This window comes from Pinus tabuliformis, chromosome 3_2 (assembly GCF_031772625.1).
Source record: "Pinus tabuliformis cultivar Carrire ecotype Pingquan chromosome 3_2, CPIR1, whole genome shotgun sequence".
Classification (NCBI taxonomy): Eukaryota; Viridiplantae; Streptophyta; class Pinopsida; order Pinales; family Pinaceae; genus Pinus; species Pinus tabuliformis.
Window position 1 is genome coordinate 425,750,613 of NC_142302.1, and position 14,607 is coordinate 425,765,219.

Consider the following 14,607-nt stretch of genomic DNA (forward strand, 5'->3'; position numbering starts at 1 on the left):
GATTTTCATTGGAATGCTTAATGTACCTTATCAATGCAAAATCTTGCAAGGCACTGACCAGTGTTGCTTTCTTTATATTTTCATTCGTGACTTGCTGTGCTTCCCATACAACATTTACCACAAACCAAAATTGGTCTTGGTCTTCATTCCCTACTCCTTCGAACACCAACAACTTTATCGCGCTCGCCACATTGAACTGTGTTGGTGGCGGAGGTGGTGTGGGTTAAGATGGGGGTGAAGATGGTGAAACTGGTGGTGGTGTAGGTGGGGGTGGTATGTGCGGAATTCACTTCCTTATCAGACTAATCACACTTCTTGGTGAAACTTTCGTGAGCTCCTCCTCACTCTCCCGCAGAGGTGAAATCAATGGACTAGTCTCTAATTCTTTGCTACCTTCGTTTCTGTAGATCCTCCCACTTCGCATAACCCCAAATATAAATTTATTCATATAACCCAGATTTCACATAGTAGCATTTTAATCCAAGTGTTCAAAGATTTAACGTACTTACCTCGTGATCCTTTGAGGAAGCGTCATTCCACCTCACTATAGCTGACTGAAGTATCTACCATGAACTTGGTGACAAACCCTCCTATAATTCGATCGAGCCAATGGTCCATAGCACGCATGATCTTATCTTTTGATGCTTCTAGTCTACGCATCAACTCTGGAGTCCACAAAATAGGTTTGTCGAGCCTACACCTTCCATAACTGTCTGCTAGCTTCGAGATCCACTCATACAACTCAGTGGGGAAGGATGCAAAGAAAATTTCGTGGATTTCCGTATATAAGTAGCGCTCTAACCACTCTTCCTTCAATACTTGTAGATTCTTGTTTTCCTGCACCGCGAACTCGTGAATATTTTTGTCCAACCACTCTTCAATTACTTTCATTATTGGATTCTAGCAATACGACATCAGACATCTCTTATGCAGATCCCGGTCCTGGCAATGGAACCATTTGTTGGCTTATTGTTTCCTGACCCAGGTTCAGAGGTGATTTAGCCAAACAAATCTTGGTACTACTGGCCCTTTCGGCAATAGTCCGTGGAGCGTCGACTGAGGTCTCACCTGAAGTAGTATGGGAGGGTGCTAGAACTAGGTTTCTGCACCCTGCAGATGTCTGATGAGTTCAAGTCGTCCATGGTTCGACCCTACACTTAAGTTGCTTTGCGCACTTTCTTGTACCTCGTAGCTTGAGATACTACCTTCGTGCAACCCTACTCGAGGGCTCAATGCTACACTTCTTTGTTATCACCAAAGACCTTACTAATATTCCAATGTTAGTTGATTATCTTAGCCTCCTTGAATGCTTTAAGTTATGCTTAACAATATAAACCATTCATACAGGTGCATGCAGTAAATAAATAGTAGATTCACAAATTATATCAAACATGCATTAACTCAAGAACATATACCCAAAATTATGATAAAACTTCTCTTTATTAATTATTTCCTCGGTTACGAACTTGACTCCACCCTGCACACTCAGCTGCAGGGGTCTACACACTCAGCTGTGGACTACAAGGCCTCTGCGCACTCAGGTGCAAAGACTTTTCCTACTCTACAACCCAAATATACACTTCCCTTAGTTGCTTGGACTCTTTCTTCTCTCTACTACTTCTCTCTTTTACACTTAGAGCCTCACTTTATTTATACAATCCCATGGTCCGTAGACCATGGGTAGGCCTACATTACATTACAAAACTAGGGCAGACAACCCTGTGACTCTAACATACTTCCACACCCATAATTCGTGGATCTTTACAACACAATTCGGTCAAAGCTTGGGATTTGAGCCCCAAAACATGCCTTGGGGGGATTCCATGCCCAAAATAGAGCATTAGCCAGCCATTTCTTGATAAACAGACTACTCTGTGACCTCATGGGTTGGGAAATCTACTTGTAGACTGATGAGGGATCTGTAGCTGTGCTTGTTTGATTGATCTATCTCCTGAACAATTTTTTTTTAAGAAAATAGCTTTACTTCTTAAAGATTTTTTTTCATAAAAGAAAAAATACAATTTTTTTACTGTTTTCTGCTTAGTTGGTTAGATCTGCATTATTTGGTTTCAAAAGTTGTTCGTGAGAATTGTTAGTTGTTTCAGTTGTGCAAGTGTTTTACTAAACTATATGCATGGTATACATATTGATGTATAAATGACTCTTCCTTTGTAGAAGAAAATTCTTCATTGAAAGTGAAATTTACAAGCATTGTTTTTGCATGATTTGAGTCAGAGTGCCACATGACTTCAGACATCAACACCCCCACGAAAGACTCTAATGAAGTACATTTAAAATTTACCTAATAAAATCAATCACCAATTCTTTTTAGAGTAAACACACATTAGTTTAGGGTAGGATCTTGGGTTAGGAAGTTGTAAGTTAACTACTGAAAATCATACATCGAAACTAGTGTCATTAACAAGGGAAATCCTTCTGCACTCATACTATCTAGGACCACTCCAGTAAAAGAGGAGCTAAATATGAGACAATATCAGATTGTAAACGAAGGTAGTCCACCTTCACTTACATCTCCTTTGCGTATTTTGTGTATCAAGGATCCCTTTGGGGATATTGGAGCTGAGTTGGGGACTCAGGTATCCTTCCCACACAACATACTGTTCGTGACTATGTCCCCCTTGGTAGTGTTAGTGATTTGAGGTAACCATAGTGGCCATACTTTTAGGGATGAACACAACGTGACTAGGGCAGGCTTCCCTAGTGCTTAGCACAGACGAACCTACTCTATCTTTGGTTTTTGGGAGGGTGCTCATCTTCACGACAGTACTTGGCCCCTTAATTTGAGGTTCGGGCGAAGATCAAGAGTAATAGTAACTGTACATTTGGCCAACTCTCTCTTTTATCCATTGTGATATTGGGTTTCATCTGTAGCAAATGGTAGTTATTAGATAGGGTCATACCCTCTACTTGTTGATTAATTTCTTTATTGTATCTTTTATTTTTCATGTGCCAAATTGTTATCACAGAGACTTTAGTAAATATCACTGTAAAATCTATTGATAAAATTTATCAACCACCATGGCTACATCCGTCCTTCGTTGTTAATATAGACAGTTGTTAGGTTTCCCCCACTCATTTTGGAGGATCCGCTAAGCCCTAGTGAATCAAATTACCCGTCTTCGGGCAATCAGTCTCCAAGATCTAACACTAAATCAATTTGGACATCCCATGATTCAATGTTACCAAAATATTTCTTTACTGAAGGTTTCATTCCTCCATACAATCCTCTGATCACAAATCCATTGGGACCACTCTTGATTTTGATTGCATTTGTGCTTCCTATGTCTTCTATCAGACCTACACCTCCCATCCCATCAACGACTAACGGGTCGTGGGCTTTCGTGGACACTTTTTCTCCACCACCACCTCCCTAGTCGACATTCAGTACCACACCTCTGATGGCAAATCCTGCTATCCCACTTGTCCCAGGTTCAAACCCTATCATGAAACCCAACGCAAGTGGAACCCAATACATGCTAGTTTCTTCCCCTCTTTGTGTTAGCTCCCGAACCTTCGACTAGTGCTACATATAATGCTCCTTATAGTGCTGCATATAGCACTATTAGCATGGGTCCCTTCAACAACCCCTTTGGTTGGAATCCATTGTCTAGTTTCAACCCCCAGGTTCAAATACCTAGGGGAAATGTTCCCAATATGCACATATCAGCTGGGAATGTTATAGTTCCCCCTCCATTTATGGGACAACAAGGACAATCATTGATTGAAATGAATCCTCTGTATGTTAGTCAAGGACCTACAGTTAATTACGTAGTGAGCAGGATTCCTCATCAAGGCCCCACTCAATCCATATGGGCACCCCATTCTGAACCATAAATGAGTCAAGGTGGAATTCCTTATCTTGGGGGAAATTACATCCCCTAGTATAACAATCCCTATGGAAAACTATAATACATGACTGTAACCCAAGGAAATTACTATTCCACGCATCCTGTGTATAATATTTGGAATAACATGATGGGAGGACCGTAAGGATCCTCAAGTCATATGTCATCGCCCTGGTCTGATTCAAGGGCATCAAACACCTTGCCTTTCTTGGTAATGCTTGATATCCCTGACTTGTACAAACTCACCAATGACCCCATCTATCACAACTTACTTTGGTCTCCAATCCTACACAAAATTCCCATAGACATCCCGAAGTTCGAAGGGAAGCAAGAGGAGGATCCGGGTATGCATATCACCACCTATCATTTAAGGTGTGTTTCTAACTCCATGGTGGATGATAGTATCCAGCTATGACTCTTTCCTCGCACCCTTACTAGAAATGCAACCAAGTGGTACATTGAGTTACCACGTGCGTCCGTCAATATGTTTGGTGCTTTAGATGGAATTCTTAAAGAACTTTCAACTACCCATCTGCTATGAAACTAGGACAGAACTCCTTACTTCTTTATGTCAGGACACTTCCACCCATGTCTCTGATCATATCCATGAATGGAGATGTAGGTGGACGCTAGTCAAAGCTCCCCTCCCAAACTATCTAATAGCGGATTAGTTTTGTAGATCTCTTCTCCCTCAAATCACTAGAGATGCCGCCTTAAGTAGTGCGGTCATAGAATACCAATCCATTCATCGTGCCCAACACTTCGATTTGATTTATTCACAATCTGGCACATTATACGATGTCATTCCCAATGCTCATAGAAACTCTAATGCTCCTGCTACTCAGCAACCTAGTGCGCATGTCGATGGTATTATCAGCACTACGTCCGGAGCTACTGTAAAACAACTTAACAGTCACATTTCCCAATTGTTAGTTGAACCCTCTACCAAATCGACTTCTCTTCCTACCCCCATGACAAAATTTGTCCAGTCTACACAAAAACCCAATGCTAAGAACAAGAAAAATAAGAAAAAGACCACTCCTTCTGAAGAGCAGTCAACCAAGCAGAAGGCTATTGCAACGTATGACAATGGAAAGGAAAAACCCGCCAAATTACCTTGCAAAATCTGTACGAAAGACTATATGACATATCATTGTCCCCATCTCCAAGAATGCACAGATTTCCTTGCTAAAATGGAAATTGGCGAGACCCCTACGGTCCTAAAGAACCCTTTCCCTGCTTAGCAAAAACAGTACCTTATTATAAACAAACCCCAACCTCCATAAGGGGGAAATGATGGTTCGCATCATCCTTCAGTTGGTGAAGGACCATCTACCATTTACCCCTTTGAAATAGTATATCTTAAAACAAGAGCCAAAACTTATGGAGCTCTAGTTGCTAATGCTGAGGAATCCTCCTCAAGTCAAAACCCACCACCACCTAATGATATTCATATCAAAAGGTCGATTGTTGATATTTTTATTCACCCCCGAAAAGGATCACTTCATCACACAATGCATAATACATCTACACGTGCTACCCATAACTACAGTATTGTAGAAGATTTGGCACAAGCACCATCAGCTATGTCACCTCTCGAAGTATTGCAAACTTGTCCAACACAAAGGAAAGCTATGCTTTTCGAAATTGGTGGGGTCGACCCTCAGGATTCCATGCTTGCAATTTTCGACATGGAAAAATGTAAACATTCCATTTCAGACTATCTTGCATTTCAAGTGAAAATATTTTCGAAAGGGAGAAGGATACATAGAACTGTCATTGATGAAGGTGCTTCAACTTGCATCATGTCGGCTTCATGTTGGCTCGCCTTAGCTCTCCAACCCTCTCTCCACTGTCGAATTCCCTTGAGGCATTTGATGGCCATAAATCCATCCCAAAAGGTTACCTTGCCAACTACCCCATCACTCTGAGTGGGAAAACGGTAACGGTGGACATTGAAGTCGTATATCATAAACTCGACTATAATCTTCTTTTGGGACGTAGTTGGACTTATTCCATGAATGCCATTATGTCTTTGGTCTTCCACCTCATCCTATTTCCATTGGGAGAATTGTCACAGTGGACCAGCTATCCTTCTACACCCTAGATTACTCCCCTTTCCCTAGCGGCACTGTAACTTTAGTGGGTGGCATACTTGAATATCATATCAATATCAGTACCTTATTTTGAAGGATTCTTCCCTGATGGGTTGTTTGACTCTCTTGCCACTCGCAGTTCCACAGACGGTTCTATGGTCTCATCTATTCCTGATGAACCGACTAATCCTTGGATCCTCCTAGCCCCTTTGGACATTGACTCTTACGGAGAACAAATGTCATTGTCACTAGCTTAATTGGCCTATCAAGCCATTCAATCTGCATTCGAGTCTCTGGTCACTTTGGTCACGACTGAAGGTACCGACTCCTCTCCCATAACTGCTCCCTCTAATGATCTCCTCAATCAATTCCTACCTTCATATGAAGCTATTCGAGAGTTCATGTAATTAGAGGAGCTACCTTGGGAGGATTCTCACCATCGTGTTTTGATATCTGATTCAGACATGATACCTATACAAATCTTGTCCTTTGAACCACCTGAGATCGTTCCCTCCAGTTATAAAACCTTCCAAGTTCCAATCTTTAGATTCGAAAGGAAACATGGGCAACATTTCAAAGTTGATACTCATTGATATCTCATTCAAGATAGGCAACATGGAAAATATTCAAATTGGAGCCAACCACAATCCTGAGGAAATTGTAAGCTTCTTCTACCCTTTTAAGGATTTCCATGATGTTTTCCCTTGGTCTTATGAGGAAATTCATGGCATAAACCCTTCTATTTTCAAGCACGAGCTCAAGAAGTATCGATCATTACTTTTATGGTATTTTTCTTGCTCGTTAATATGAAAAACTTTGATTCTCCTTCTTCAGGCTCGTTAAACTACCATAAAGAAGATCGAGCATTCTTTTTATGGTATTTTTCTTGCTCATTAATTTGAAAAACCTTGAGTCTCCTTCTTCGGGCTTGTTAAACTACTACAAAGAATATATGATCATGTTCATTTTAGGGACTTTTTCTCACTCGTAAAATCGAAAAAACCCCGAGTTACTTCTTCAGGCTTGTTAAATACTTATGAAGAAGCTCCGAGAATTCTTTTTAGGAACTTTTTCTCACTCATAAAATTGAAAAAACCCCTATTTTTCATCATCAAGTTCATTAAACTCCTACGATGATGGTATTAGCGCTTTCTTTTTTGGGACTCTTTCTTGCTCTTAAATTGAAAAATCCTCGAGCTTTTCCCTTCCTCGGGCTCGTTAAATCTATTAAGAAGGAATGAGCAGTTCTTTTATCTATTTTTCCTCGCTCATTAGACTGAAAAAGATCCCTCGAGTTTTCTTCATTTGACTCATTAAAATTTGATGAAGATCTATTGAGTTTGTCATCGTGTGACTCGTTAAAAATTCATAACAAATATCAAGCTCAGTTTGTCTCCTCGTACTCATAACAAAATGAGGTAAACATCTATGGAGCATAGGTTTATCTCTTTATCCGAACTCAGTAGCTTAACTTACGGAAAATGAATCTTTTTGGGTATACTTTTAAACCTTTGTCGCACCCGGTTAAAAATAATGACAAAGGGACCACCCTGGAGTCCTTATTTATGATCTTTTCAGACTCTCGAAATATGAAAATACCACCGAGTTGTCCCATCTGGACTCATTACATTAAAGAGATGAGGAATGGATTCACTCTTTATGATCTTTTTAGATTCTTGAAACATGAAAATACCAATGAGTTTACCTGTCTAGACTCATTAAACTAATCAGATATGAGATAGATTTTCTCTTTATGATCTTTTCAGACTCTTAAAACATGAAAAGACCAATGACTTTACCCATCTGGACTCACTAAATTAATCAGATGGGGAAAGTGGACAATACAATTGCTTTGCGTCAGTATTTTGAAAAGAGTTTTTTGGTAGCAGTCGCTCCCTTGAACATGGCACTGCCTAAAAAAAACCTTCCTTATGATGGCCTCTCAAATATGAACCTTACCATCCTATGAGTTTAGCCTATATACCCCGATGTTCTTGCATCTCCATATCCTAACACCCTTTGGTGTTCATGAGTCTAGTGCTGCATGGTTAAAACCTTTGTGTCGTGCATTCTATTTTTCAAAGGAAAACCTTTATATTTTGCTTCCTCCGTTAAACCTTCAAGCATATTCTTCTGTCATTCCCTCTGTCATTTTGACCCAATTCTAAACAATATTCTTCAAAAAATAATCATTCTTGTCCTGTTTCGTGTCAACTGATGTAGGACACATTATTGCCTACTTTTCGAGATGTCTCTTCCTATCAACTTCAACACTCTATCTAGGAAGTAGACCCAGAAACACTTCAGTGCCTTGGAACTTGCAGACATCAGTGGTAGGTTACCTTGTGTTTGGTCAAGGGTTTTCATTATTGGCTCCTAGTTAAATGATTCTATAGGTGTTCAATGACAAAAACATCATTCACACTCACTAGATTGTACTCTGCATCTTGGAGACCATCACCATTATTGGTGGCCATCCTCACGTCTGTTAACAGTCTCCATTATTGACTGGTAATCAGATGATTTCATACATGTTCGACCTTAATGCCTTCATTCACATATATCGAACTATGTTGTTACGGTGAAATTGAAATCAAGACCTTGGGTAGAGGCTTACCTCAATCAACCTTGTTTCCTCTCCCAAGTTGCGTTTATTGTTTTTGGAGATAGCTCATCGAAATGATCTTATTATGACACAAGTTCCGCATTGTGCTTATCGATGGCAACGATTGTCATATCTCCTTGTTGAGAAATCACTCTGACATAGCTACTGAGCATGGGAATGCCCGACTCAAGACATGATTTTATATTTTTTATATATGTGTTGTATCTGGTTTCTCATATTCTCGAAGCTCCGATCCTCTCCCTCTTTTTTCCAAAAGAAAACAATAGTTATATATAAAGCATTTTGGCCATCGTCACTGCCTCTGATATCACACTTTAGGGGACATCTGTTACATAGGAAAATGACCTCCTCATCATCTCAGAGGAGAAGTGTAGGATGACTGAAGGGCTAGCCAAGTAGACAAGCCCATTTTTCAAGCTAACACTATCTAGGAACTAACAACCTTCTTTATAAAGCTTCCTATCAAGGAAAAGGGTGCATTAGTGCCTAGGGTAACTCTGTTTGTTACCTTGGTAAGGGTGTTAGTCAACATAAATGAGTTTCTATGGGTGAAAGGAATAAGTTTACTGAGAAATATCCCAATATTCTCTCCTATGTCAGGTCACAAAAGCAGGGAAACATTAGAACTCGACCTGTTAGGAGGAATTACTAATTCCTAATGGGGTCTACAAATGGAAAAGAGCACAAAAGCATGGAAACATCACTGATTTTGCCTAATGGAACTCATGAGGGATTTGGCAAGGCTTATCCTCTCATGCTATATATGTGAGGCTAGGGCCATTGTGGAAGAGGTCAAAAAATTTGAAAGGATTGCCTATTTTACTATCAAAACTAGTCTCTGACTAAGGCATAGCAAGAGGTTAAGAAGGGAGAGAGAGAGAGGATCTGGAGGAGTAAGGGAAGGCTGATACAACCGATGGTTGTAATCACTCTTTTCTACATCAATATAGAACTGCAATTGTGTTGTCCACTCCAAGATGTTGATAGTGTAATTTGTTTACATATTTATGCAACGTAATTATTATGAGTGGCTTAGATACATGTAATTAGATATCTTTATATGTTAATGCATTGTTTGTCAAAGTTATATGCTATGATATTACGCTTGTCTTATCTATGTGAAGGTTTTGATCTGGAGCTAGCTAAGGGGTCTTCCACCTTGCTAATTTGCACTCTCTAGCAACACTACACTAAGGCTGGAGGTAATAAGTCCTTCTTCCTACTTTGATTCTCATATGTTTAACATAGATAAGCATGCATCTTTGTGATAGCTATAGCTAATCTAACAGTCTACCAAGGAACCCAGGAAGATCGTTGAGGGTTTCTACGTCACCAAACACTCATGCATTAATCCATACAACAACTACAGGTGGCACTAAGAATCTTTTCCTTTCTTCTTCAGAGCAAACTTGAAGGGGCAGGGTTGTCCCTAAACAACTTCAATCTTCTGCCATTTACTCTTCCTTGAGCTAATTATCCATTTAGCTTTGCTAATTGAATGATGCCCCCTTCATTATTATTCTTGATCATGTATGGTCCCAACCAATTCATCTCGAATTTTCTTAGAAATTTTACAAACTTACTGTCATAAAGGAGAACAAGGTCTCCTACTTAGAAATTCATATGATTAATATGTTTGTCATGCCAGACCTTTTCTCTTGCTTTTTGTACCTACTAATGGAATCCTGCTATAAATATATCTTCCTCCAAAGAAAGAAACTATGACATTCTTTCCTCCATTATATTAGGATTTTCCATATATGTAAAAGTTGCAATCCTCAAGCTAGGCACGATATACTCCATGGGCATCACAACTTCATTCCTATAAACTAACCTAAAATGTCTCTAACCTTTCAATGTTTTACATGTATTCTTAAATGCCCATAAAAATGTCGGAATTTTAAGGTCCCAATCATCTATATTCACATTACATACCTTAGTAAGTGCATTTTCCAAAATCTTATTAAATGCTTCCATTGTTCCATTGGCCTGAGGATGATAAGGGGTACTCTTATGATGATAAACATGGAAATCCTCAGTTAGTGCATCAACGTTCTTATTTAGGAAATGTGAACCTTGGTTATTCAAAAAAATATTTGGACATCCAAATCTAGACAATCAAAAATAAATTTTGCAGTAGTCTCTACGCTGCAATCCCTTACTGGTTGTGCTTCGAGAAATCTTGTCTTAAGGGGAATTTTTATGACTTTTAGATCTCCTATTATACCCTTCATTTCTAAAAACTTGGTGGGAAATAGTTCTTGATATTCATGAAGTTCTGTAACTTTACTGTCTATCTCCTCAGCACAATAGTCTCCTATTGTTGCAAACTTGGGTTCCTTTTTTGATCGTACGTTCACCTTCTTCATCTTTAGTGGCTTCGTTATGTTTGTTATATCTAGCTCAGGTCCAGTTACTTCATGGTATCCTTCTGATTCTACTATGTTGATGTTGTGAGGATATTCTTCTTCGTCTACAATAAGGTTATAATACTACGGTGAATTTTCTATCTGCACAACCCAGTCAAGTTGTTGCCATGTTAGTGGGGTTACATTCTCAAATATCTCCTTTTTGACTCTCTGAAGGGCCAAATATATGTATGGAAAATCATCTTCAAAGTTGAATGTTAATATGAAGCCATCAACCATGTAGGCATAGTTCACAGTACCATGTCGAAGCTTTATTTCTAGGTACCAGCTCTTAGGGATTGTCTCTAATGTATGAATGAACCCATGTACCCATTCTTGCTCTGGAATCTCCTTCCATGTTGTAGTGCATAGCTAGATATGCTTCCTAGGATTATTTTCAGCATCATATTTTATCTCTATCTCTATATCTATCTATCCAAACCTTATCCAGATCAATCTTTGACATTCCTGTTAGCCTCCTATATTCTTCTTGTGTGCATTCCACCATCTAGAAGTGGTTTCTTTCAGGGCCAAATCCAAGGCTAACAACCTTCGATTTTCTTGAAATTGTTCTTCATAATCATTAAGAAAAGTATTTACATCACCTAATCCATTATAAAAAGGCAGGTTACATACCTTAGATATCATACAACAAACTGATTTAGTAATTCTTGCACAAAACCTTATGGATACTTCATGTAGCCTATTTTACCAGTTTTCCAATTCTTATTTTGAGTCTAAGGTACAAGAACTATCACGCTTCCAACTCAAATTTCCCTCTGAAATAAGGTTAACACAATCCTATTTCTTCGCTATCATTTGATAGATTTTGTCTATGTCAGCTACGCAATATTCTTCTTTGACTGGTTTTGTATATCTTACTCCTTCTGATTGATCCATGTGAACAAATTCTCTCATATTGATTCTTTAAAATATCATCTATATCTTCATCAGATTAATTATGGCCAGATTGTCAAATGCCTAGTCAATTCAATGAAATGTAGGATAAGGGTTACTATCATTAACGATCTCTATTACTTCAAAATTAGCAGTAGTGTGAACTCCTTCAATATCCACTATGACACCTGGTAGTCTTCAAAGAGGGTATATATTTTGTTGACTTGCCATACTTAACTAAATAGGTTATCATCATAGCTTCATCTTACCCATTAATTCCCATGTCTGCTTCGTTAAGGCATTAGCTTCAGATCCCATATCTCAAATAATTTGATCCATCTCATATTCTCATATCTGCGCACTAAGCCTCATATCTTTTCAGGTTATCTTCTATTGATACAAATTATTGACTGTGCGCATCTCACTTCAGGGTGTTTATTTGGATGCAAAAGAATATACCAACTCATGAACCCATTATATAGCCTTTTGATTTCTTAACAATTTCATACAAGTCTGCAAAATATTCTTTAAAATACTTAATTTTCTGAATCTTGGTCTTGTGTCGGAGCTCTATCCTATGTCGAAGCTCGGTCTTGTGTCGAAGTTGATGATATGTCATGGTTAATTTTATGATTAGACATTGGTTATCCACTAGAGGTCGAAGCTTTAACATCCATAAAAATTCACTTTTCTTCCATAAATACTTCTTTTTCTTTCTGAACATAAAAACCAAGAACTTTCCTAGTAGTCTTTCTAACCCATGCACTTTTAGGTTCTTTCTTTTTATCTGTTTTATCACTACCAGTCGCAAATTCACTTCTAGTGACAATACTAATTCAAGGTTCATCGATCCTCATTTCAACAATCATCATTTGAATATTTGTGTGAACTTATGATTTGATTTTTCTTGCATATTTCCTATAATTATAGAACACATATTTCATTAAATTTGGAATTAAATAGTGGATCTGGAATTTTAAAATAACCAAAAAAACTAAATTTTAGTGATACCCTTGTAATAAAATGTTTCCAATTTTAATGAAATATGTGTTATAGGTCATTATTCAATTATACAGTGAAAATACTTACAATACTTACATGTCATTGTGGGATTCTGACAATCTCTCGCAAATTTACTTGGTTGGCCGTAATTTTAGCAAATGATCTGTCCACATCCTTAACGAACTCTACCACCTCGACCTCTTTCTTGGTAATCTCCTTGACCACCGCATTTTCCATTTTCCTCATGTCCATTCTCTTCTACTTACATTCTATAAGTGTCAGCACTGCGCTCCATCATTAGTTTGTAAGCCGTACAAATATTTTGATCATGTCATACTAATTAATATAATTTTCAATATAGATTTGTCAAAGTCTATACATATTTTTGTAACAAGTAACAATCTTATAAACGATGTTTGCCTCTAGGCTTACATATCACACCACAGGTGGGATCGTGCATTCAAGGGATTCGGTGCCCCACTAGCCATATAATTTATGAAGATATGTCATTGTTCTTTAGAATGGACCTACGATATGCACTTCATACACCATAATTCTTCTCTAACTTCTTTTTTTTATTTGATGTCTTGTATCTATAGGGTTATGTTCCCCAACTGAATTTGATTCTGTTGCATGGATGCATTAGTATCTCCTATAGGCAAAGATTCCAATTTTATCGCAATCTGTAGAGCTTCGACTTGACTTTCTATCTATTGTTGCATCAATGGAAATATGATATGTGGTAGCAATGTAGTTATAAACCATTCCTGATGTTGTTGTGGAGCTATGTCAAATATTACTTGATCTACTAACATCTTAAATATTTGATCAAACTCCCAAATAGACTCAATAGGTTTCTGTTTGATCTCTTTCAACTTGGTGATGCACTTTGACTCAGACTTTGGTTTCTTAAACTGTCTTATTAGTTTTGTTTTAACATCTACAAACTTTTTGTTATAATTATTTGAATACTTAATATACCATGTCAATTATCTATCTTGTAACATCATAATGATATACTCTTTCTTTATATTCTCATTGTTGATCTGCTTCGCTGTCCATACTACTTCACATAAAAACCAAAACTATTATGGATCCTCCAATCCAGTTCCTTTGAAACCAGACAACTTAATGTCATCAAACATACTTATTTGTGGAGGGGAGGGGGATGGGGAGAATTAAAAGGAGGGGGAGAGCCAAAACACCTTGTCTATTACTGCGTTTTGATTTCTGTGATCATTCAGGATCTAAGGGTGAATACTGCAAAGCTACTTGTGGGTTATCGGGGTGGCTTTCTTCTCTTTCACTTTTAGATTCACTCAAAAGAGGACTATAATCAGTTTCTATGAAGTTCTTTGGGTCTTGTCCATGAGATTTGTTTCTGGTATCTAATCTATATATCTTTCCACTTTGTGTTGTCTCGATCTCTTTCTCAGATTTATTCTCTCTTCTAAGAAAAATAAGGAAACTAGCAATCTGATTGAACCTGCAAAACTCCGTTTTCACATAGAAGCATCTTAATCCAAAGTTTCAGAGATTTTAAATACTTACCTCATGGTCCTTTCAAGAATTGACATCCCAATTCACTATAGGACATGGTCAAGAATATGACAAACTCTGTAACGAATCCTCCCAAGATGCTATCAATCAAGAAATCAACAACCCTTGAAATCCTATTGTCAGTGGTCTTGAGTCTCTGTATCAGTTCAAGA